Here is a 21,855-nt window from a genome sequence, read left to right on the forward strand (position 1 = left end):
AGGAACCCAAAGCAAATTATCCTGACATGGATGAAACAATAGCAAATTGGACAAATGATATAATTTGAGTCGTATAGGCCTCTGCAGAGTCGGGTTGTTTCTGGCACTCGGAGGGATTTGGAAACAGGAATAGCGTTTGATGGTAAAGGTCAGGAAACAAAGGTGGCTCCCTGCTTGGTTTCCACAGAGCGACGGCGCCTCGTCCCAGCAAAACACGTCCTGCCGGCAAATGTATTCATTATTTCCTTCCTGTTTTGCTATGTGCTTCATACGAGAGGAGCCCGGCTTTCATTATTCAGGAGTGGTATTTGCTGAAGGTGGGGAGATGCGAGGGATGGCGGAAGGTGGCGTCCAGGAGGAAAGGGTGCTCTCATTTTGCACCGTGGTTTTCTGTGTTTCTGACACAAACCAGAGCTCCTCACTGCTGCTACACAAGCACAAACAAGCTAATGAAACACCTTTTGATTCTTCATTAGCTCAGCTAATTTGGCCTGATTAAACACGAGGGAACGGAGCCGCGCAAACGCCACTCTCCAAATCAATTACTTCTGCCGTTAAATAAGTTCAAAGGGAAGATGTCTCTCTGGGATCCGGGATTCCTGAGATGGTCTCCGGATGTCTCCGCAAGTGGAGAGGCGGTAGGTTGGGGAAATCTCGGTCTAGACTGAGTGTGCACTTTTCAGCAGGAGGGAACCACGGCGAGTCATTAATCACCCGTCGCTGACACTGAAAACCTTCTGCTCCTCGTGAGGACAAAATAACCTCTAAAAATGAGGGGGAACTAAGTGCTAAGAGACAATGGGACGAATCCCGGTAGTTTATGTTCCTCCTAAGCACCCTGAGCTGGAGGAGCAGTCAGCTCTATACAGCAGCGGGGAGGGATATTAGACGCGTGGCGTCAGTGACGCGGCCGTCTTGCCACCCAGTCGACCCTCTGGAGCATCTTTAAGTGCATGTGTGAAAATTGTGTTTTTGCAACAACAAAACAGCGAAGATGAAGAAAAAGGAAGAAGAAATACTTAAGCACCTTTGACCTTTTATTTATGAAGACTGCAGGCAAATTTCAAAATTTAGACTTGGAATAGGACGCTCATTGTAATATTTAAAGGTTTTGGGTTTAGGGCTGTTCTCTCCTTGTGGCAACAGCAATCTACGTACTGTGGACAGACGAGACATGTGACTGAATCATGAATGAATGAGTGAAAAAAAACAGCCTCACATTTACAGTAAAACACATCTACATGGCGGCCTGAAGCTGATTGATTAATGGAGACAGAGCATGGCGAGCCATATCAGGGCCCCTGCACAGGTTAAGTGGTGCTAAGATTGTTTTCTATAGTGTATGATTAGAGGATGAGGAGGGAGACTTGGCTCTTCCAGTGTTGTTGACCCCATAATCACAGGGGGTCTTTTGATCTAACCTGCCCCAACAACTTCAATCAGTCACACCGCTGCGAGACGGAAAAAAAGAGGGACAGAGACACACAGAGAGAGAGAGAGAGGTTACGAGTTTTCTCAAACATGATACAAGCATGCACAAGCTTTCTAAGCTGATTGCAGTGACTTCAGGAGAATCCGCCGAATATTTATCTTAAATTGTTCAAGCAACGGAGGCTGAAAGGGTTCTCTCAATATTATTGACATTACATTTCATGATAGTTGATTAAGAAAAAAAAACAACGTTTCCCTCTTGATCTTGGGGCCGTCCGGTGCTAACAGTCTCTGCGGAGTGTAACATAATTATCTACATCATCAAAAGCAATTATGAATGCATAAATTGAATGCATGTCTACGTCCCCATTGTCCCTCGCACATTTGTCCCTCGCAGAGATAACAGGACATTAACATGACAATGCAGGGGCCAATAATGGAGCGGTCCATCTGGGGTTAAGACGACACGGCAATAAGTGCGACAGGGAGATGCTGGGAGAAAAAATAACCTATTTCATTTAAATGCAGATACAGAAGACAAATTTAACGTGTGTAAAATCTCAATAAAATGAAAAACACGCACAAAAAATATTGCTAGCTTGAAGTGAGCAGCGTGTTGGCTATGCTCATATTACTGAAGGAAAATAATAATACTTTAAGGTCTCTTGAGGATCTCAAGCATTAGTTTTTGTTCTGTTATCAGAGAACCAAATCCCTGTGGGGACCTTCAGACGGACGATTTCTAGAGTAACTACAAATGGTTTTCATGTAAATACATAGAAATACCTGAGCGGGTTAGTTTTATTTGTCCTCGGAGAGCTCAGGGCACCAAGTGCGGGTTCTGTTTTATCTCTCCAGCCCCATTAAAAAATGATCATTTCAGAAGGTTTGATATTTGAGCAGGTCGTTCAGGAGGAATCCTTCATCAAACATCCTCATCTTCCATCAACAGGAAGTGATAAATGCCTCTAAATGCTGGATCCACATTATGATCCAGATCTGCAGCAGCACTGCCTCATGTTTGGACCCTTTTCTTTTTTTCTTTGAGCCGTCTCACCAGGTCTTTCCCTCCTCAGCCAAGAGGCTTGAAGAATCCCTGACAGCTCATATATCAAGGGAGATACTCACAGCAGCCCTCCTCTTCCTCTTTCAATGCACAGGATAAGTATTTTAATTAGTTGGCTAATTGTCTAAGTAATTGGGAGACAACTTAGCTCAAAGAGTAATCAATCTCTACAGGCCTGTGTTCTATCACATCAAAGGATCTGTAATTAACGCTGCGAACGCCGGGATGGTCTTTGACTGAGCTTGATGGCGTGCCACAGATAACACAGAGGTGGAGGAAACGGATACCGGAGCCTTCCAGTGAGCATTCGCAGGTGTCATCGCCGCCATACCCAGGCATGCCCTGTAAACAAGTGACAGCTGCATTTATTAGCATTAAATTTTGTAAAATTGTGTTTGGAGTGCGTGGAAAAGGAACCAAATTAAATATGGCCGTCTGCAAAGCTACAAATGTGCATCCTCCCGGTAAATTTCCCATAAGAATAGCTTGATTTTGACAACAGAATTGGCAATTCATTAAGTGTTTCCATACAGCGAGTATCAATTTCACTTTGCAGCGGAGCTCACACCCGGCATTAAAAAAATTATACATTTGGGATGAACAAGACTAATCATGTCTCAGACTCATCCGTTTGAGGCCCCTTAATTTCCCCACTGTAGAAAACAAGACGTATAATGAACAATTATACATCGAGTCGATTTCAGCATCGCGCAGAAGACTTAATTAAAATTACTAATGAAAAAAAAAGGGCCGCTTACAGTGCGGACGTTTACTCATCAATTTCTAAATAAGCAAATGCTTCGTCTTCATGAACTGTAATGACAACGACCCAGGTGTCAGCCCTGTTTTTTTCTTTTTTTCACAGCCCTCTGAATAAAATTAGCTACCACGCAACCGCCTTGTTATCCATCCTAAAAAGACTTTGGCGTAATTGGTCAAATTGTGGAAGGAAGCAGCTACAAAACAACGCATTATGCGGCGAGTGTGGCTCGTGATATCAATTAACAGATGTGTTGGAGATGCAGGAATGAACGACATGCTAGTGGCAGTAGCCTAAAATGGATAATTATGATGAAACATCCAGAGGAGGGCAGCCACTGGAAGGAAGATATTCCCTGAAGTGTTCCCCTCCCCCCTCTGGCCCCTGCGCTCCCTGCCGCAAGGCACAATCCTGGCAGTGGCACTGACAGATTGACAAATAAGGTTAATAAGTACTTTCCACCCCTCCTAAAGGCTAATCAAATATTAATCCTTGAGGTGTGGTCAGCAGAAATAAAAAACAACAAACAATTGGTAGAAGGGAATTGATTAGATTGATTCGCTCCCTCTCTCTGAATACTTGAGGCTGTGTACAAGAGGAACAGGAAGAGGAGGAGGAGGAAGCTGAGGGAGGACTGAACTGCAGGAATTCATTTCAGAATGAGAACAGACAAATATTTGGATATGCTCGCTTAAAGCAATTTAAATTTTTAATCCACCTCCTCCTGGTGACGTTGGTCACAAAGTTTTTTTCAACACACACACACAGACACACACGCACACACACATCCTCGTAATTGTGCATTTATGGGAACTCAGATACAGTACAGTAACCAGTACTCAACCATCCCAATGTACCCCCTAATCCTGACCTAAATCCAATTCAAAAACTCGACCTTAAAACCACATATTGCCCCTTTACCAGTCATTTCAACTTGTGGGGACCGGCCTAAATGGTCCCACTTGGTAAACATGTCCTCACTTTGATAGTAGAACAAGTAGCACATATAAGGACACAGACACACACACCTAAAAAAGGGTTTTCACCTGAAATTCTACTAATGACACTGTGAATATAATACAGCCGCCCTAACGATTAATGACAAATGTTTGATTTTCCACTCCCCCTTTCCAGCGTCAAACACTTTTCACTAATCTGAAGCCTCGGGACATCTCCGGGCCTGCTGGACCATGTGAGCACAGCCGTGTACTGATAGGGCAAAATTGGATCCGGTGAGAATGCAAAGAGGCTTATCAAGCAACACTTCCAGGCAGTGCTCTCCGCGAGAGCATATGTCAACATCATTTATTAGATGTGGCCGGGGACTAAATTATGTATGATCACAAAACGGGGAAAAAAGGGGGGGAAATGGGATCACACACAGCAGGTAGGTAGAATAATATTTGGAGAGAATATGAAATTATTAATAGAGGCCCTTAAGGGACAATATTTGTTAACATTAACCGGTGAGTCATTTGTAATGCTTCAAGTCTATAATTAATCATTTTGGACACATAAAATCACATATAGAGGTAAGTGAATGTTTTGTTTGCTCTTGTGTTTCTAAAGGAACCTTACTGTTCCTGGCAACTGTGATTTTTTTTTTTTTTTTTACATAAATGTGAATTGTAAATTAAAAACATTTCTGAATCTCACAGGCTTTTAAAAAGAAAGCGTGGATGTGGCATTTAAAAACCTGTTAACACTATTTCCCTCACTCCTGCCAAACATATACTAAGTAGCTTTAATATTGCCAGATGAGCAATCTCTCAAGTAAAATACTCTTCAGAGATACTGTGTAATTGACTCCACGTCTAACAGTATGGAACAAATCCCACTAGCAGAGGGAGTTGACAAATTGCATTAAAAACACTCAATTGGGCCAGGATTGGATAGAAGCTCATGTTCCTCCTTATCCCATTAAATATGAACCAGTTTAATCTCTAAAACTTGCTGACATGTGAGGAAACGCTTAAGCATGCAGCCCATTTTTGATTTGAGGGAGGAAATCGAGGCACAACAACGCAGCCCGTGTACCGACGAGTGCCTCTGTCTGTGGGGCGCACCAGCTCGACCCCCCCTCCATAAGCAGCAGAACCACCCAGTGGCGATCACACCATCGTTTAATACGGGCTAACAGCAGCCGCGTCGTTTGTTTCAGCTAGCTCCAACCGGGAGCAACGTTAAAGAGACTCCGACTGTCAAATCGTCCAAGTTTTTTCTTCAATGGCTTACCCGATTTGAACATGTTCCGCTTCCTTTCATGACATGTAAACAGGTTTTGACATGGGTCTGGTTAAATGTGTAAGAAATGCTGGAAGAAAAAAAGGAAAAGGGAAAAAAAAAAATCACCAAACCTGTCAACACACAGTACCTGCTTTAAATCTGTTCCCCATTTCAAGCAATCTGTGGGAACCAGGCCTGTGGAGTCTAATCCTGTTTTCATCCGTACCCCCCACAACATCCGCCTCATCTGTATCACACTTTCAATTCCACTTGCTGCCGCCTTTGTGTGATTTTCATTTGATCTCGCTTTTAAAATTCAAAATCTATTCAAGGGTTTTTTGAGTTGGATTCACGCTGGTGCTGCCGAGCCCCTGTTTGTGCTCCAGATTTGGAATTGCAAATCAGCAGCGTGTTTATTAGGGAGAGGGAGTCCGAAATTCCCCGGCATCACCTTTCATAGATCTGCGGGTTTAAAATGTTAACAAGGGTGTTTTAGCAAGCTGATTTGTGTGTGTGTGTGTGTGTGTGTGTGTGTGTTTGTACGCATGTCCTTGTATTGGCTGCATATTGAGTACCAAGCTACTCTATTCTACTAGCAAAGTGGGGACATTTTTGCATAGCAAGTCCCTTTTGGCTGGTCCCAAAAACTTCAAAGGACTTTTTGAATGTTGCGTTATGTGCATGAATGTCCCCACAGAGGTACAAATACGAGTTTGTGTGTGTACTTGTGAACACAGAACTCATGGTAAAAGTCAGCTGTGGCTTTTGTCGGACTTGAATTGTGATTAATTAGTGTTACCTCGCTGCACAAACACTTAAAATAGATGTTAAAAAAAAAAAGTAAAAATTTTATTTCGTACAGTGTGTTTATGTTGAATTTCCTGAACTTTGAAGAGCTTTGCTGAAACATGTTGGCTAATTTCATACGTAATTTTGAGCTCTTACAGAGTCACCGAGCGATGGATCCTGTTACACGGGCGAACGTACACCAGATAATCACTGCTTCCAAAATATCAGCACGCTGGATTTGCAGGTACAGAAATCAAGCAGATCTACGGGTACATATATGCCAGGCAGCTCCGAAATAACCTTTTCATTTCAGGCATTGTTGCAAAATGTCAGCATGATATTGCCTTGTTACCCAGGGCATCATCTGCACGTTTGCAGTGCTGAAATATTGTCTTCGGAAGCATAAGAAATCTGTACATTCACGCCTTGTCTGGTTGATTCCCTGCTGTGGGTTGGAGAAAGTATCAGACACAACGTGCACTTTGGATTCATTTTGCCTCAGATGGGACAATAGCCACATCAGCGCCATTAAGAGTCCCCCAGCGGAGGAAAACAAAGTTTGGACTGTTCTATGGAAAGAAATTTTATATGGCCTCTCCTACTTTCTGCACTCTAAAGAGCACATCGTCATCCGATGGTAACATTAAGAATAAAGATCCACTCTGTTGTTTTTCTAAATGTCAACGCGGCATAAATAACTGAATATTCTCTGCTGGTGTATACGTGGGCAGACCTAAGCCTTTCTGTTCCTTCTAGACATGTTTGTTTTTGGAATAAGTTATGAACGATAATCTCATTCTTATCGGAGCGTATCCCTGCTGTACTCTGGGCCCTGTCAGGGATTAAGGCGAGCTTCCTGCGACACTTCCTGCGACACAATGCCGACAGACGTCGGTCCGCCGCTGACATTCTTGTTGATATTGGCGGCTAAAGAAGGACGCCGTCGTCAGAGTGTTGAACCGCCGGCGGGACTTACGGGGATGAATATTCCTCTTTTGTCAGGGGTGCTGGATGGACTTATCACGTGTGGCTGAATGCGCCGTGGCGCTGACCTGCAAGTTCACACAACAGAGCCGTCTTCTTCCCGGACAGGCCTCGCACGCGGAAGAGCTGAAACATCACAAATGCAAACGCGTCGTTGTCGAACAGCTGCTCGCGGAGGTGCGCGTGTAATGGACGGCGTGTAATGGAGGGTCAAAATGTCGCTGCTTTTAGCGCCGCCACTTGCTAACCCGGTCGGTTCTCCGGCGGAGGCCCTGGTTAGCGTAAAATAACAGAGGAGGTTAATGACGAACGATTTGTAGCATCAAAACCACAGGTTGTGCATCTCTGCGCTGTTTGCACCCTAATGGATTTTATTCCTCTGGATAGTTGCTGAAAGCGTGCATAAATTTGTCTGAAAGCGACTCTATTTTTCATGGATATGAAGCCATATTAAAAGCACAACTTAAGCCACTAGGAATTAATTCGATGTTATGAAAATGCACTTTTATTTTCACCCTTCTTGTGCGTGCGATGGCACAAGCGGCAGGGTCAGACGAGCACGGGGGGACTGATTTTGGAATAAATAGTCATTTTTCCTGGCAGAAGCAGAGGATCAACCAGAGGGAAGACAAAACACAACTTTTAATAAACCGTTTCACTTGTATTTCATGCTTTTATGAGAATAAACCACCAGATGATTTTGTCTCTCTGTGTAAAAATCTCAGTTTACTCGGCAGCGGCACCAAAATAATGAGAGAAATGTGATATTACGGGTTATTTTTGACACTTTCATGTACAAACCACAACCGTGAACCCTTTAAATCAACTGGGAGCAATTAGCAGCTTTGACAGTCCTCCCCCACACTACCTCCTTAAACACGCTATACATTTTTGTGTGAATAAAATTAATTTAGGCGTCCATTTACATAATCATTTATATCAACCCATAGCGTGTCATCTTCTTTACCTGGGCTGCAGACACTAATAGCTGTGGTGCAGGCCTTTCCCTTGACATTTGGAGGTTAATTTGCAGTGCTTTCATGGTCATTTATTGATGGAGGGCTCAAAAATTAGCATTCACCACGCTTTTTATTGACAGAGGTGTTTAATAACTCATCAGCGCAGAAGAGGAAATGTGCTCCAGTCTCACGGCAAATATTTTTAGTTCCAACAAGGCCGGGAGATAACAAGGGGCCCGGAAGTTTTCCGCAAATTAATTCGTGTCAGGCTGCGTTGCAGAGCAGCGACGGGGATGTTTGGAGAAAAATTCTGCAGGAAGTCAAGCCCGAGGTTGGGTTAATGTGTGTGCAGGGATTTGGAGATGATGAACCTGCACGAGCAGCCTCCATCCAGATGGGCCTGGCCAGTGCGGTGGAGACGGATGAGGGAAGCGGAGGGACGGGATCCTTGTCCTCGCCACAGGTTTTCCATTCAAGTTTGGCATATTTGCAGCCCGGCTCAATCGTTTACAGCTTTGCTCGTTTTTCCAACCACACGATCGACAAACGACACCATCGTTCCCCCCGTTCCCCGCGCCCGTCCGAGAGCCTTTTACCTTTATGATGCAATTATCGGTTTGTGGTTCACAAACATTCCAGGACAACAGGTCCTGCTTCAAGGACCTTTTTCCTAAAAGAGTTTTTCCTAGAGACGGACACTTTTTGGTCACCTGCACTATCTAAACAAGGGAGGATTGAATTGAACTGAGCTTTTAGAGACACTTTATTATTATTTTAAAATGATTCTCTTGAATAAATAAGTTTAAACCCCACAATTCCATGATCTCTTATATAATTCCTCGCTTCCTCCTGCACGCTTATCTTCCTCCAACCACTGTTGCGCGTGCCTATGTATAATTTCCCAGCTGCAGACTCGCGCGGCATGTCACCGAGTCAGCCCCAGATATACGGTACTTATGTTCAAAGGAAGTTCTAATGTGGAGTGATGGCCGGGGCTACGGCAGCCTCGGAGTCGTTGACACACAGCTGTCATTGCTATAAATCTTTGCAAATCCACAAAAAAGAAAAAAAAAATCTCTCACTTGAGACAACTTTGAGTGTTAAATTGCTTCTTCTCATAAAGTACATGTATTCGGAATTATCTCAAGTCATTTAACCAGCAGGGGGCCGTTCCTTTAGCTTGTCTGTATGACCGGACGTAAATAAGAAAAAGAAGCAAATCTGCCTTCTGACATACGCAGCGGTTACTGGACAAGGTTAATCCTGCAGGTTAATAAATACAATGCATCCCCCTCTTAATAGCGCGCTCGGCTTTGTCGGAGTTTCTTTATCTGCAGGCTTTGTCTGCGAGGCTGTTATATAATTATATCATTGCATTTGTCATTTGGCTTCACCCCTGGGGTGAGCACCAAATTAAAGTACTGAGTATGTTAGCTTTATAAGCAGAGCGTCTGCAACACAAACCATAACAAAAGTTCATATTTTCTGTGTAATGAATGTTACATTATTTATACCATGAATTATGGATGAACCTGTTCCGACCTGCGCTGCCGTGAACGGGACGGCGTGTAATCAATCTCTGTCCGACGGACCTTCTCCGGCTAGCCGTTATTAGCGATGGCCCAAGTGATCCTAGTGAACGCTAAACGCTTGTGCATCGTGGAATGTTGCACTATTTACACTGCTGCCAGCGGTGTGGGTTAAAATATCATCGTCTCACAACTGCACCGATCTCCAGATTGTGGCAATGGAGATTAAGCACCTCGCCGGTTTAGCGTCACCGAAAAGCTCATTGAGGCAAACTGTTAATACTTTTCACCAAATACTATAGAGAGTACACATTAAATGACAGCTTCCTTTGAATTAATACACTTTGTAAGTTCGCAGGCAGCCGTATAAGCACTGAGCTGAGATAGCGGGGAAACATTATTCATGGTGTTTTTCATCCTAACTCTACTTTATTAGCTTATTTGATTCCCCATTCTCCTCATAGTTGATTCAATACATTTCCTATTTGCATAAAACTGTCCAGTAAGATTATCTTCACTTATTCGATCTATCCTAAGAGTCACCTTGTTCAGGATCTTATATGAATAATGAGATTTTAAATTGGTAGACACTCACACAGAGAATGAGGCATTTACAGTTAATTCATCTCATTGAGTTACATTGCTTAGAGGTATTGGAGGGTTTAGATTTTCATTCAAGCATCATATTTAACAGTGTCTGCCTCCCCCACTTTGCTGCCATTGAAATTTAAATGGCCTGAGCCTGACAGATCCAATATTGCGACCCACTGTTGCTGTTTTCCTGCCAGCGAATATATTTTCCAAATCTCTGCGAGGTCGGAGAATGAGACTCCAAAAGAGAGAGATCACCAAAGAGGTTCCATGCCCCCGCCCAGAAGGAATATTCCAACCGGATCCAAACAGGAGAGGGTTCTGTCTGAATGTGACTCCGGACTCACATGTTCAAAACTTGGGCACTGTCGCAGATTAGAAATCTCCCTCACACAAATGAGAAGAAAGAGGACAGGAGGGTGCAAAAGGGAGCGGGGGGAGGGGGTTAATTGGCTTTTTATAACTCCAATTAAATAACATTATGCATATACTGGCTTAACGGCTTATATGTGGCCTCCATTAACAATGTCCTCTTGATTGGTTCTCGGACTTAAGGTCTCTTCCTGCTCAGGCGGCTCCTGTCATGGCGCTAAAACCGACGTTTTGAGAAGAAGCTCGCGACGGTGAGAGATTTTACACCCCCTGAATAATTCAAGAAGGAAAAAACTGCGAGCGCCTTCGAAAAAGATCGGGAACCTTGTGCGTCACGGGAAGACGGGCGGAAACGTTATCGGCGCAAGATGTCAATTGAATAAAGCTCATCATTAGAGCCTGTAGTGTGTTATCTTGAAAGCAAAAGAGAGAGAGGCAGAAAGAAAACAAGCATGTGCCTGTCCTGAAGCAGAGCTCCTGAGGTGTTAACTAATCTCCAGTGGCCAGTCTATGCACTGCCTCCTCTAATTGCTCCCTGCATTTCAGTCTGGTGTGAGTGCAGCCATTGTAGCGAGCGCCCAGTCAGCCCCCAGAGGTCTCACACCTTCATTATCACTCTTTATTGCAGAACCTTATACGGGCACTCGGCACCAAACAGCCTGCCCGTTAAAAATAGAGCCTTCTCCTCTCCTCTCCTTTTGGTGGTTTCAGTTTTAATTACTAACACGGAGCCAAAGCCAAAGTCCTCAGCAGGGCTGCCGTTTTTTTTAATTTTTATTGTTCGCTAATTAAAGCGGGGATGGAGTTTATTGAAGGGACCCTGACTCTGCTCTCTCATCTATTATTAAGAGGGCAGGACAAATCATTTTCAAATTTATATGCTGAAACCTGTCTGGGGACAAGTGCAGGGTGGTAAAGGTTGGGGGAAGACGAGCTGAAAACGATGGCGCGCATGTGGCCGAGACCCTGAAGAACGCGGCTGTTTAAGCTAGCTCTGAGGAAGCGGCTTTGGCTGATTAACGCCATCCGTGTTGGTGCAGCAAAGCTTAATTTCGGTCATTACGCGACGAGAGCCCGATAGATCCGCGGTAGCCGCATTAGCAAAGATAATGGCATCGATTGGCGGACCCCTCTTGTGTTCTCTGTGTAAACAGTGGGCATAAATACCAAAACAGCAGGGTGGTAACGCCACAGCACAATTTCCGGCCAGATTGCCGTCCTTAGTGATTCAGCAACCCCCTCCATCTCGCATTCTTAATTATCTCAACAGCCGCGACCCCGACAGCTGCACAGGTACCAACAGAACAAAGAAAAGTCTGACGGGGGACTTGCAAAGGTACAGTAGGGACAGAAGATACTTCCCAGGCTGTCGTCATGCAGGAAATCCTTCACCTCCGTACGTTTTCCTGGCTAAATCATGATGACGATGGCGTCTGTACCGTAAATTGGCCTCAGACGGATGAGAGGAACATAGCAGAGGAGCAATTCCACACCGAAAATTAGCAACGTAGAATTAGAGAAGGAAAATCTTCAAATCTGGTTTCTAACCTTTATAAGATAAGGTAGAGCGAATTGAAAAAGAGAAATAATTAATTTAGCCGAGTGAGGAGCAAGAGAATCCTCCTTTTGCCTAACAAGCAGCTAGCATCTTGAGGGCAATTAGTCACTGTCATATGAGGGCAAATGTAGAACCCTTTGCACGCTTGTTAAGTAAAAACTTACACGGAGGTCACTGACATGTAGGAGGAATGCAGTGTAACCACAGAACTAAAGAAGAGTTCCAGAGGAAAATAAGCCCGACAAAACTCCGCTAATACAATAAATCAGTGTCTGTGTAATTTAGGTGTCATCAAACTGGGGCTTTTTTAACCCAATAAGTGTAAAAACACCAACCAGCTTTTTGACACTTTTTCCAGACTCAAATGTAACAAATTCCATTTCTGGTGGTTCTTTTTTTTTAAAAAAAATAAAAAAAAATAACACACTGTTCATGTCACAAGGAGAGAGGGTTTGAATTTCTAAAAAAAACCCAATATGTTACATAATCTGGAGAGCGCTGCTTTTATTCTCTTTAGCCAATTATGTTCTGCATGTGCCTGATTTATTTCCGTCAGGGCGCTTGTGCAGGAAACATGAAACGAACCCTCAACCGCTGCTATGCAAAGTGAATTTCACAGCCCTCCAAAGTGCGATTGTTTAATCTCGCCATTTCTATGCATTGTAAATGTAAGTTTCTTTCAGGGTGGATTTTCCCCCCCCCCAATACATACAGGGGGGATATATAGGTCAGAGACCCTGGCGCCTTATCAGTAATTCGCCATTGCCTGGTTATTAAGGACAGCTTAGGTGGAGAGGGCTGGAGTACCAGGAGGGGTTAAGGTGAATTGATTGCCTGTGGACATGTTAAACATGACCCTGTCAGGCCTGCGCTCCACGCCTAAAATGCACCAACCTGTGCACCTCACACCAAGTAATCAGCTGTGGACTCTTTAATAAAATTCAGAAAGCCCTGAGAAGTTTCCCCCCGGGGACGGCGCCAAGTTGGAAATAATCGAAACCCGCGGCAAGACACATTTGCACTGTTACCTTAGGAGGCACAGAATGCCTGGTGCTCTGGGGCTGTAAAAAATGCTGGTTTTGGAGGTGGGGATGTGGGGGGGTGTGGGGGGGGGGGTCGGGTCTGAATGTAATGGAGGCATGTATGTAGTTTGCTGCAGTCGGATGTTAAACAGATTGGAAAGTAATCGCCAAAGTGTCTGCGCTTCTGCCGCCTGTGAATGCAGTCGGCAGCTTGCAGCAGAGGGGCAGTGGCAGGGTAATTACGGGGTAACTTGGGCTCAATCTGTCTGCAGACGCCCTCCCTCTTGGAAGGGGGTGTTTCCCTTGATTAGCCTGACTCGGGGTGAAGCCCCCTCTGCAAACGGCAGATTGAAGTTCATCACGGGGGTCTCAGCTGCCATTATGTTGCCATGAATTGCTGGCTGCAAGAAGGTGTTGACAGGAGCAGCTGGACATCAGAGAGTGATGAAAAGGAAGCAAAATTCATGGAGGAAGCAGACAGAAAGCAGCACGGGGGAAAAGATGGAGGACCAGTCGCCTTGTGGCGGAGGACGGGACTGCAGTCATTGTAGTCCGCCTCTCGGTGTTTGTTTATGCGGGGAAAATCTGATAAAAGTTAAAAAGAGTGTTGTATTTTTTGTAATGGAGCTGTGCAGCAATACTAAGGGACTTGGATGTTTAAGTAGAACTACAATACTGACCTTTCCTGCAGCGTACTGGCAAACGCACAATAAGTGCGGTTGAAACAAATGGAATCAAAATTTAGACTCCAAATTTTACATCATCACTTTGTGAGGAGATTTCAACGTGACTGCGGGACATTTTACACACGGTACAGTGTTCTATTGTCTCCCAAGTGCCGCTTCGTAGCTCGTGTGTGTGTGTGTGTGTGTGTGTGTGTTTTGATGAATAGAGATGGTGCCCTAAGGTGAGGACAGACTATATTGGTGTGATTCTACCATTCACTATATTAATGAACTGCCTAAAGGCGCAAATTATGTTTTAATGGGTGTTACTTTACTTGCTCTGTTCTGCCACACACAAAAGCCCTTACACTCATCTGCCCCTCCACCGTTTTTATTCAAAAACATTGGGGTATTTTTGTCTTTTTTTTGTCATTTCGTAAAATAAAATTAAAGCTTCTCATTACATTTACACACCTCCAAAGTTTCTGTTGCTGCACAATTGGGCCTTTAAATGTAAAACGTTAAGTTTATTATGAAGTGAATGTGGACAAATAAGTTAAAAGGAATAAGAGACTTTAGGGGAGAAAAAAATTGTTTAAAACCAGCAGCGTCGTGGTCAACAAACAATTTCGGCCTCAGTTCAAATTTTTTGCTCAAATCCAATTTTTTTCTTTGGTTCGGATCACACGGGGGCCAGTCTGCTTGGTCTAGTTTTAAAAACAGCGTGTGGCCCCAACGGACCCGTTCGGACATTTCATTGGAAATTCTTTCAAAAACAGAGCGATTCCGAGAGGAGCCTTCAAGTTTGGCTTGCACCGAAGTGTCACCCCAAACAGGAATCAAGTCTAAGGCTACATTATCCACTGGCTAACTCCAGCTTCACTGTCCTCCATGTTTGTCGTCGCCATGGTGACTCCCTTGTCCGTTTTCCTCATAATTGTGACGCTCGCCGCTCCAGAAAGGCGTTAAAGTCAACCGTGACCTGGCTGTTCAGACCGCAGTCGCGTTCAAGAGAATCCGATACGTATCCGAAAATACGAGTTTTGCTGTTCATTCAGGTCACATTTGAGCGAAAAAAAATCCGATTCAAGGTCACTTTTTTTGGCGTAGCCTTAGAGACGCCGCGTCAGGCTTTCCTCCTGTGGTGCGTTCTGTAGCGTTCTCAGGCTGGGCGGGGCCGACCTTCTCTCATCTACGTACACCTGCCGGCCGAGCTGCTCCACCTCCTCTCGGCTTTGAAACACCGGTTCATTCAGCCACTCCTCGCCAGTTTGTTGTGAGAACGTTTGGCTCGCCTGCACGTTTGTTGACGTCTCCAAGGGCGATCCGGTTAACGTTTTCTCCCCCTGTTGCAGTCCACCCTCTGTTCCCAGCCACGGCAACCAGCGCAGCACATTAACCCCCTTTTGTGGTCCCGTGTCTGTATTGTGGGTCCAGTTGCCAGGCTAGCTTACCGCGCCAGTGCGTGTTTAATCTAATTAGCTGCGTCGTCTCCGAGCCGCAGAGAAAGACAGACAGGCTAACCATTAAAAATGTTTGTTACCAAACACGTCGTGCAAACACGTGGACGCGACCTTCTGCTGTGATTCATCCCTCCGAAGAGGCTCACAAAAACCGCCTCAGCCGTGATTTCCAAACACAGATGGGACGCTCAGACACTGTTTGCGTTTGTAAATGACGCCGTTTCCGACCGCGATCAGTAATTCATGAGGTCTTTTCTGATGTATGTGGTGACTGACTGTGCAAAGTCTTCTGGGAAATCTGAGGAGTCATGTTTGTGTCTGCGTGTAACGGCCCGTTTGTATTGCAGCGCCCCGCCAGCCTGCAGAATCATTGAGCATGCTGCAAAATCAATTGCTTTATTGATCTATAGCTAATTAGAGGAAGATAAATGGTTCAACTAAACAAATACAGGCTGTATAATGAGCCAATAAAGCTCAAGACATATTAATTGAGTTCTGTATAATATGAGGCTATTCTTCTACATTAGGCTGGGCTCGGTGAGGAGTGACGTTTCGGGACGTGGAAAATCTTCAATGCATCTTTTAGCGCATGCAGCTTAGCGCGTTGCGTGCTCAAACCAGTGTAGCAACCAGTTCCCATGTTAGCATAACGCCTCTCCAGTGTGCCACGCGTGTTGTGTGCAGTCAACAGCAATCAAAGGCTAATTAGTTTGAGCTGAGACGAGGTCTGGCCCTCGGGTCAAAGATCATGACTGATGTTATAGAGATGATGGCAGAGGGAGGGAGACAGAAGCGGGGGGGGCTCTGGGATCTGGATCCTCATTAACGAGAAATCGTTGCAGCTAAATCAAATACTAAACTTACACCGAGCGCATATCTGTATCCTGACCACTGTCAAAAAATAAATAAATCTGGATTGTTTGTGTGTTTTTAGCAGAAAATGATGGGAACTGTGACTCCGGAGTCTGAAGATCCTCATTTGGCACACAGTTCAGGAACAGAGTAGCGACCAGGAGCGCCCTCTACAGGCCGCCTCGCTCCCCAGCCTGCTCCTCCTGACAACATGCGCTCTCGCAATGCTTCATTTGTCATAGCAGATGCTCCAAACTATTTTCCCTGGAAGCCTAAAATCAGAAGAAGTAAATTAATATCCTCTCCCCTCCCTTTTCTAAGTCCCCGAGACTCAGTTCATAGCCTGCACTAAGTGCCCTTGTTGACTCAATTGGATTAGCGCTAATATGTAAACACAGGAGGTAAGAGGAGTAATCCTCTAATAAGGGGAGGAAAAAAGAGCAAAATAAATAAGCGCAAATACCAGGCCTCGCCTTAAAGTCAGGCCTCTGTCAGGTAAGACGGATAGATGTGGACCATTAAAACTGGACCGGGGACATTGTGAGGTAAACAGTCGTGACCGTCGGGTGAAAGCGTAATTACTCGTTTGTAACTTAGTTGGATAATGGGAATAAAGCCTCCAGGGGATAAGACAAAGACTTGTTAATTATTAAAGCTTACATCAGCCAGGCACTGGAGAGTTGCAATTATTAATGTTGTTGTTCTTGTTTGTGCTTAAACACTACCTCTGCTGTTAATATGCTCATTAACCAAAATGAGTGATTTTATTACTCCTGATTTGATCTGCGGTCGGCTGAGCGTCGCCGCTGTCGCCGCTCGCCGGAGGATAAACGCCCGCCGACAGGTGATGAGAGGAGAAGAAAAGCCTCCCCCTTCTTTAAATGAAAGGGAAACAGACTGTTTCTATTCACACCAGCTGTTTAACATTTAACTGGTGAAATGTTAAACAGCTCGGATTTGGGCTCTCTTAATATCTGCTGTGTTAATTATGGTGCCGGGAGAAGCAGAGCAGCCCGATCCAGTCTGAATGGGAAATAAAAGACGGTGAGAGGTTTTTCAGTAAATACTCCGGGCAGACCTCCTGCCAATAATGATTTCAGGTGTCCCAACTGTTGTGGCGGCTCTTGGAGATTCTCTAATTGGACCTGTCTGCTCATGAAAAGGCGCCGGTCTCACCAAGAATGCGCGGCTGGCGTCATAAAGCATAATTAGCTTCTTATGACAGCAATTTTCTATGTGACAACTGTTTCCTTTGGCTCATCAGCTGTGTCAAAGACACACGTTTGGTCTTTTCCCGTGTTTTTCGGCTTCGGGAAAACTGACGAACGCAGTCCCGAGAAACATCAGCTGCACGAAACACACACAAACGCACACAAAATGAGTAAAATCAAACAAGCAATTATTTGTGTTCCCTCTCCATTGTGAGTTAAAACCATATGCGGCTTTAAAGGGTGTTCCTCCTCCTAATGGGCCCCGTGGGGACGAAGGGGTTAATTGATGCAGATGTTGTTGGCTTTTACACACGATGCATGGAGCATCTCCCCAGTGGCTCCTATTAGAGGCGCTTTTAATGAAGTGCTAAACAGAAGGCTTTCCTACAGCGGCCCGTCCTCAGGAAAACTCAGTGAGGGAAGCACTTAGCAGGAAAACAAGCGCCTCCATTGATCGCCGTGCCAAATAACGCCATCCTGCCCCCGATCGATGCTTATTTCTCAACTTATGGAAGAGAATGTGAGAGGAAGTCAATCAGGGAGGCGGAGGCGCGGCGCCGCCGAGGCCGCTTTCGAAGTTAATCATTCGGCTGTGATTTGTGATTTGATGGATCAATTAAGTGGCATTTTTTTTGTGGATGATGGGTGTGTGTGTGTGTTGGGTTTAACACGGCTGAAGTGAAATTCACACGTGAATTTAATTGCAAAAAAAATAGCCCTTTGATTCTATAATTGCCAGAGGAAAAAAAAAAAGACCCACCCAGAACGTGCACGAGCCGGTGGAGTTTGGTTAAAGTGGGGTAACGTGATGGGGCTCCTCGCGGGCGTAACCAGCCCACAGTCACTAAATTCTGCTCATTAAAACGACAAACCCAAACACACGGCCACTCAGGCGTGATCTTCAGCTGTGTATGGCATCTGGCCCCCGACGCCGCCCCGCCGCCCCCCGACTCCCTCGAGCATTACCCGCACGTGTGCGCGTGGGCGCGCACGCCTGTGCTGGATCAGATTTTAAAACAATCAGCATTCCTTTCATTTCCAATTTACACCCGTCACAGCCCCCATTAGTGTCCACCGTGATATTAGAGCTTTATAAATGAGGACGGCGTCTCCCTTCTTGTCACTCTGAAGGAGTTTTCCACGTTTTTCCCCAGTCGCTGGGCCGCCATTCGTCAGCCTCTTCCATCCTGATTATCAGGAGACAGCAATTTCAAAGAGAGACATCTTAATAGTGGTGTCAACGTATTAATTAGAAGTGTTAATGAGCTAAAAGCAACCCAAATTAAATTAATGCAGCAATAGACAGAGAGCGAAATTAGCTTCAATTTCTGTAAATGATTCTGAAGTGTGCACAACGTATCAGCCTGTCTGAACATTCCCATCCCCCAAAGCTAATCAAGAGCTACATTGCAATTAGCTGCTTAATTAAAGCAACACTCTGCTCGGCAAATCCGGCACAATTAAGTAATGGCTGTTATAGCATGAAGACAGACTGTATTTTTCTACTGGAGGAAAAAATAGAAAACAACATATTCCATCCCTAATGGCCTGCGGGGGATTGAGCCGGCCAAGATGTGCCAAGATGGAGAGGCTTCTATCTCACGCTTCAATGGGATCTTTGCTCCAGCTGGAAGCCTTGTGAATCAATGACAGCCAGGCAGATCAAACCGTCCTACCCGGGGTGGCTGAGACATCTGAATTGGCAATGACTGGGGTGACTGTGTCCTAATCACCGGCTCTGTTTTAGCAGCTCAGAGGCTTCCAGCTGGACAGAGGAGATCCAGACTATTGACACTTTGCACATATTTCGGCGGTGGACCTGTCACCGTTCCCCGCGGCTACGGACACTGTTGTCCTACAGCTTCTGCTGGTGTCACTGAACGCCCCGGCAGCCAGGAGTAAACAAGGTTCACCGGAGCCAGTGCCCTTTAAGACCGGACGGAGAAATCGGCAACCCATATACAGGCGTTTGACCTAATGTGGCGCCTAAATCCTAAATCGCCTAAATCGTCGCTGCCTTTCTTTTTTTTTTACCTCCCTGGAAATATCAGGATCATCCCAGCTAATGTTTATTTCCTGTTTAAAAAGTGTCTGATCGAAGGGGTGCGAGCTGTTAATAGCAGCCGTCTCTGAGGTGGAGCCCAGGGACCGTGGTGTGAACGCCGCCCTCCGGCAGGTGGAGGCCGCGGCGCCGCCATCAGGTAACCAGGCCGGGCCGCTCCACAGAGACTCCGGTGTGATCCCGTCCCAGTCCCTGCTTCTGCCGGGAGCCGGCGTCTCTCATAAACACCATCTGCCAGATGAGACGGCCGCCGGCTCGGAGCATTTATCGGCAGGTCGAGGCGCCGGTGAAGAAAAACAAAGGCGTCCGCCTCCTCTCGCGGTTTTACCTCCGCCACACGGTTGTCAGTCACGGAAACGTGAAGCAGTAAAAGCATATCCGACTGGGCTGCGCTCCAGGACACGTTCCCCTTTGCCGAAGAGACACCTAAAGTGTTTGAAGCTAAATTAGCTTTTCAAAGGCAATAATTAGACTTCCCACCCTCAAGGTAAATTACCTGCTAACCAACTGAACTGTGTTCTAATTATAGGATCTTGCCTCTGAGCCGTCGCCGAGGAGCCTCGTTCCCAACAAGAGGGTGTAAAACACATGAAGGAACGCGTGTCGACGCCACGGAGCCTGCAGACACACGCGTGTTCTGCTCCCACTGATCTGCAACCCAGCTGGGGAAGGTGGCGAGCGGTGGAGTCACTGTTGGGAGGAATTAGCGGAACATAAACTGGTGACAAATGTCTTCCCTGTGCTGAAACTTTGACATTGAAACATGAAGTTGTTGTTGGGGGGGGTGGGGGGGGGTGGGGGTGTTGCCCTTTGGCCCCGGGTAAATTGTTCCTCTGGGTTACTGCTGATGCTGCCACAAGGGGGCAGTGTGGCAGCGCGTCGCCGGAAAGAGCCGCGCATTTGAATTCATAACCGACGCTCGCACGGCTGCCGCTAATTAATATGTAAATTTGACATTGTTTGTTTGCCGCTGTGTCAAACTTTGATGTGAGAAGCCACTTCCAGGTTAACGGAGATTTAGCGGAGATTGCGGGCTGGAGACCCGCCGCACATCCCCGGCAGCCCGTAATCTAATATTTTACTTAAATACATCAATGGATACCAGCTCAGAACCTGGGAGACGGGCTAATGGTATTTTATTAAGCCAGAGTAATTGAGGATCCCATCAAAATATGTAATTAAACACTTAAGCATAATTATCCAACACAGCAGGAACCCCAATGAATTAATTAAAAATGTCAATACATCAATTTATTTGAATTCCTTTGTCCCCCTTTCTGCTTGTAATAATTAACATTTTAATTGCCTTCATTTGTGGTGAGTAAAAGAAATTCACACTTTATTGGACAGAGCGGATCAGAGCTCGCAGGAAGGTGTTTGCAGGATAAATGTTTAGCCTCCCAGCTGCAGCAGTTCAGGCGTCTGTTTTATAAACGTGTGTGTGTGTGTGTGTTCATTATCAGCCCGGGTGTGTTGCATACCTGGAGAGCCACCTAATATCCTCGGGCCACCGCTACATGTCAGGGCCATGAGAAAGACACACACAAGACAGAGGAACATCTCCGGCCCCGCTGGAGCCATTTACCTTTCTCCAAGTAGGTTCAAGATATTAATTAAGATAAATCGAACTCAATTCACACATTCTGCCATCTGCCTATTTATCAGAATTATGTTAATCACTTCTGTAGGGCAGAAGAATTATTACCCATTTTGTACATAATTCGTATTAATATTCAGAACTAAATGATTTTGCATCCTGGTCCGTGTGGATTCGCCGACGCCGCGACGCCTTTTCAACGCGCGGCGGTGAAGGAAGTGACACACTCGTAATGCACACAGAGTCCGTGACAGTACCCCCCCCCCCCACACACACACACACACACACAAACAACATGGAAATGTATCCGCTCTAATCGTGCACATCCTCGTCATGGTGCACCTCACGCAGCGGCAGCCATCTTCCCCCGATCCGCTCTGTGTCAGTGGATTTGAAGTGGTTCGGCGCTCCGTTCCCCCCCGCCCTCGTCTTTTGGCCGGTAGATGAGCTACTTAATTAAACTCTGAGGAGACAATTAAGACGAGGCGGCTGCTCGAACGGCTCGGGTCACCCCGCCATTACGCGGGGCGGGCCGACAGGTGGCGCGGGGCCCCGTCAGGTGGCGGCTCGGCTAACAAATCGCCGAGCCGGACTGGATTTGGCCTTCAGGTTAGTAAATGTGTGGATTCCGCCGGCCGATGGCACGTCCGGGTCATGGGTGGGGGGGCTGAAGGGAGAGTGCCGGGGCTCCAACAGGGCAGATCACACTCCTGCACGA

At 45.8% G+C, this 21,855-nt stretch overlaps 1 protein-coding gene across 1 annotated transcript in view; it reads right to left on the reverse strand.

The window, feature by feature from the left end:
* Nucleotides 1-1,051: 1,051 nt before the first annotated feature.
* The window catches only part of micall2a (mical-like 2a), a 32,829-nt gene continuing 12,025 nt past the window's right edge, over nt 1,052-21,855 (reverse strand). The window contains exon 18 of the mRNA XM_029836836.1: nt 1,052-1,451. The gene's annotated coding sequence lies outside the window, so the exon portion shown is untranslated. The remainder of the gene's footprint in view (nt 1,452-21,855) is intronic.

Source organism: Takifugu rubripes, chromosome 5 (genome assembly GCF_901000725.2).
Source record: "Takifugu rubripes chromosome 5, fTakRub1.2, whole genome shotgun sequence".
Lineage (NCBI taxonomy): Eukaryota > Metazoa > Chordata > Actinopteri > Tetraodontiformes > Tetraodontidae > Takifugu > Takifugu rubripes.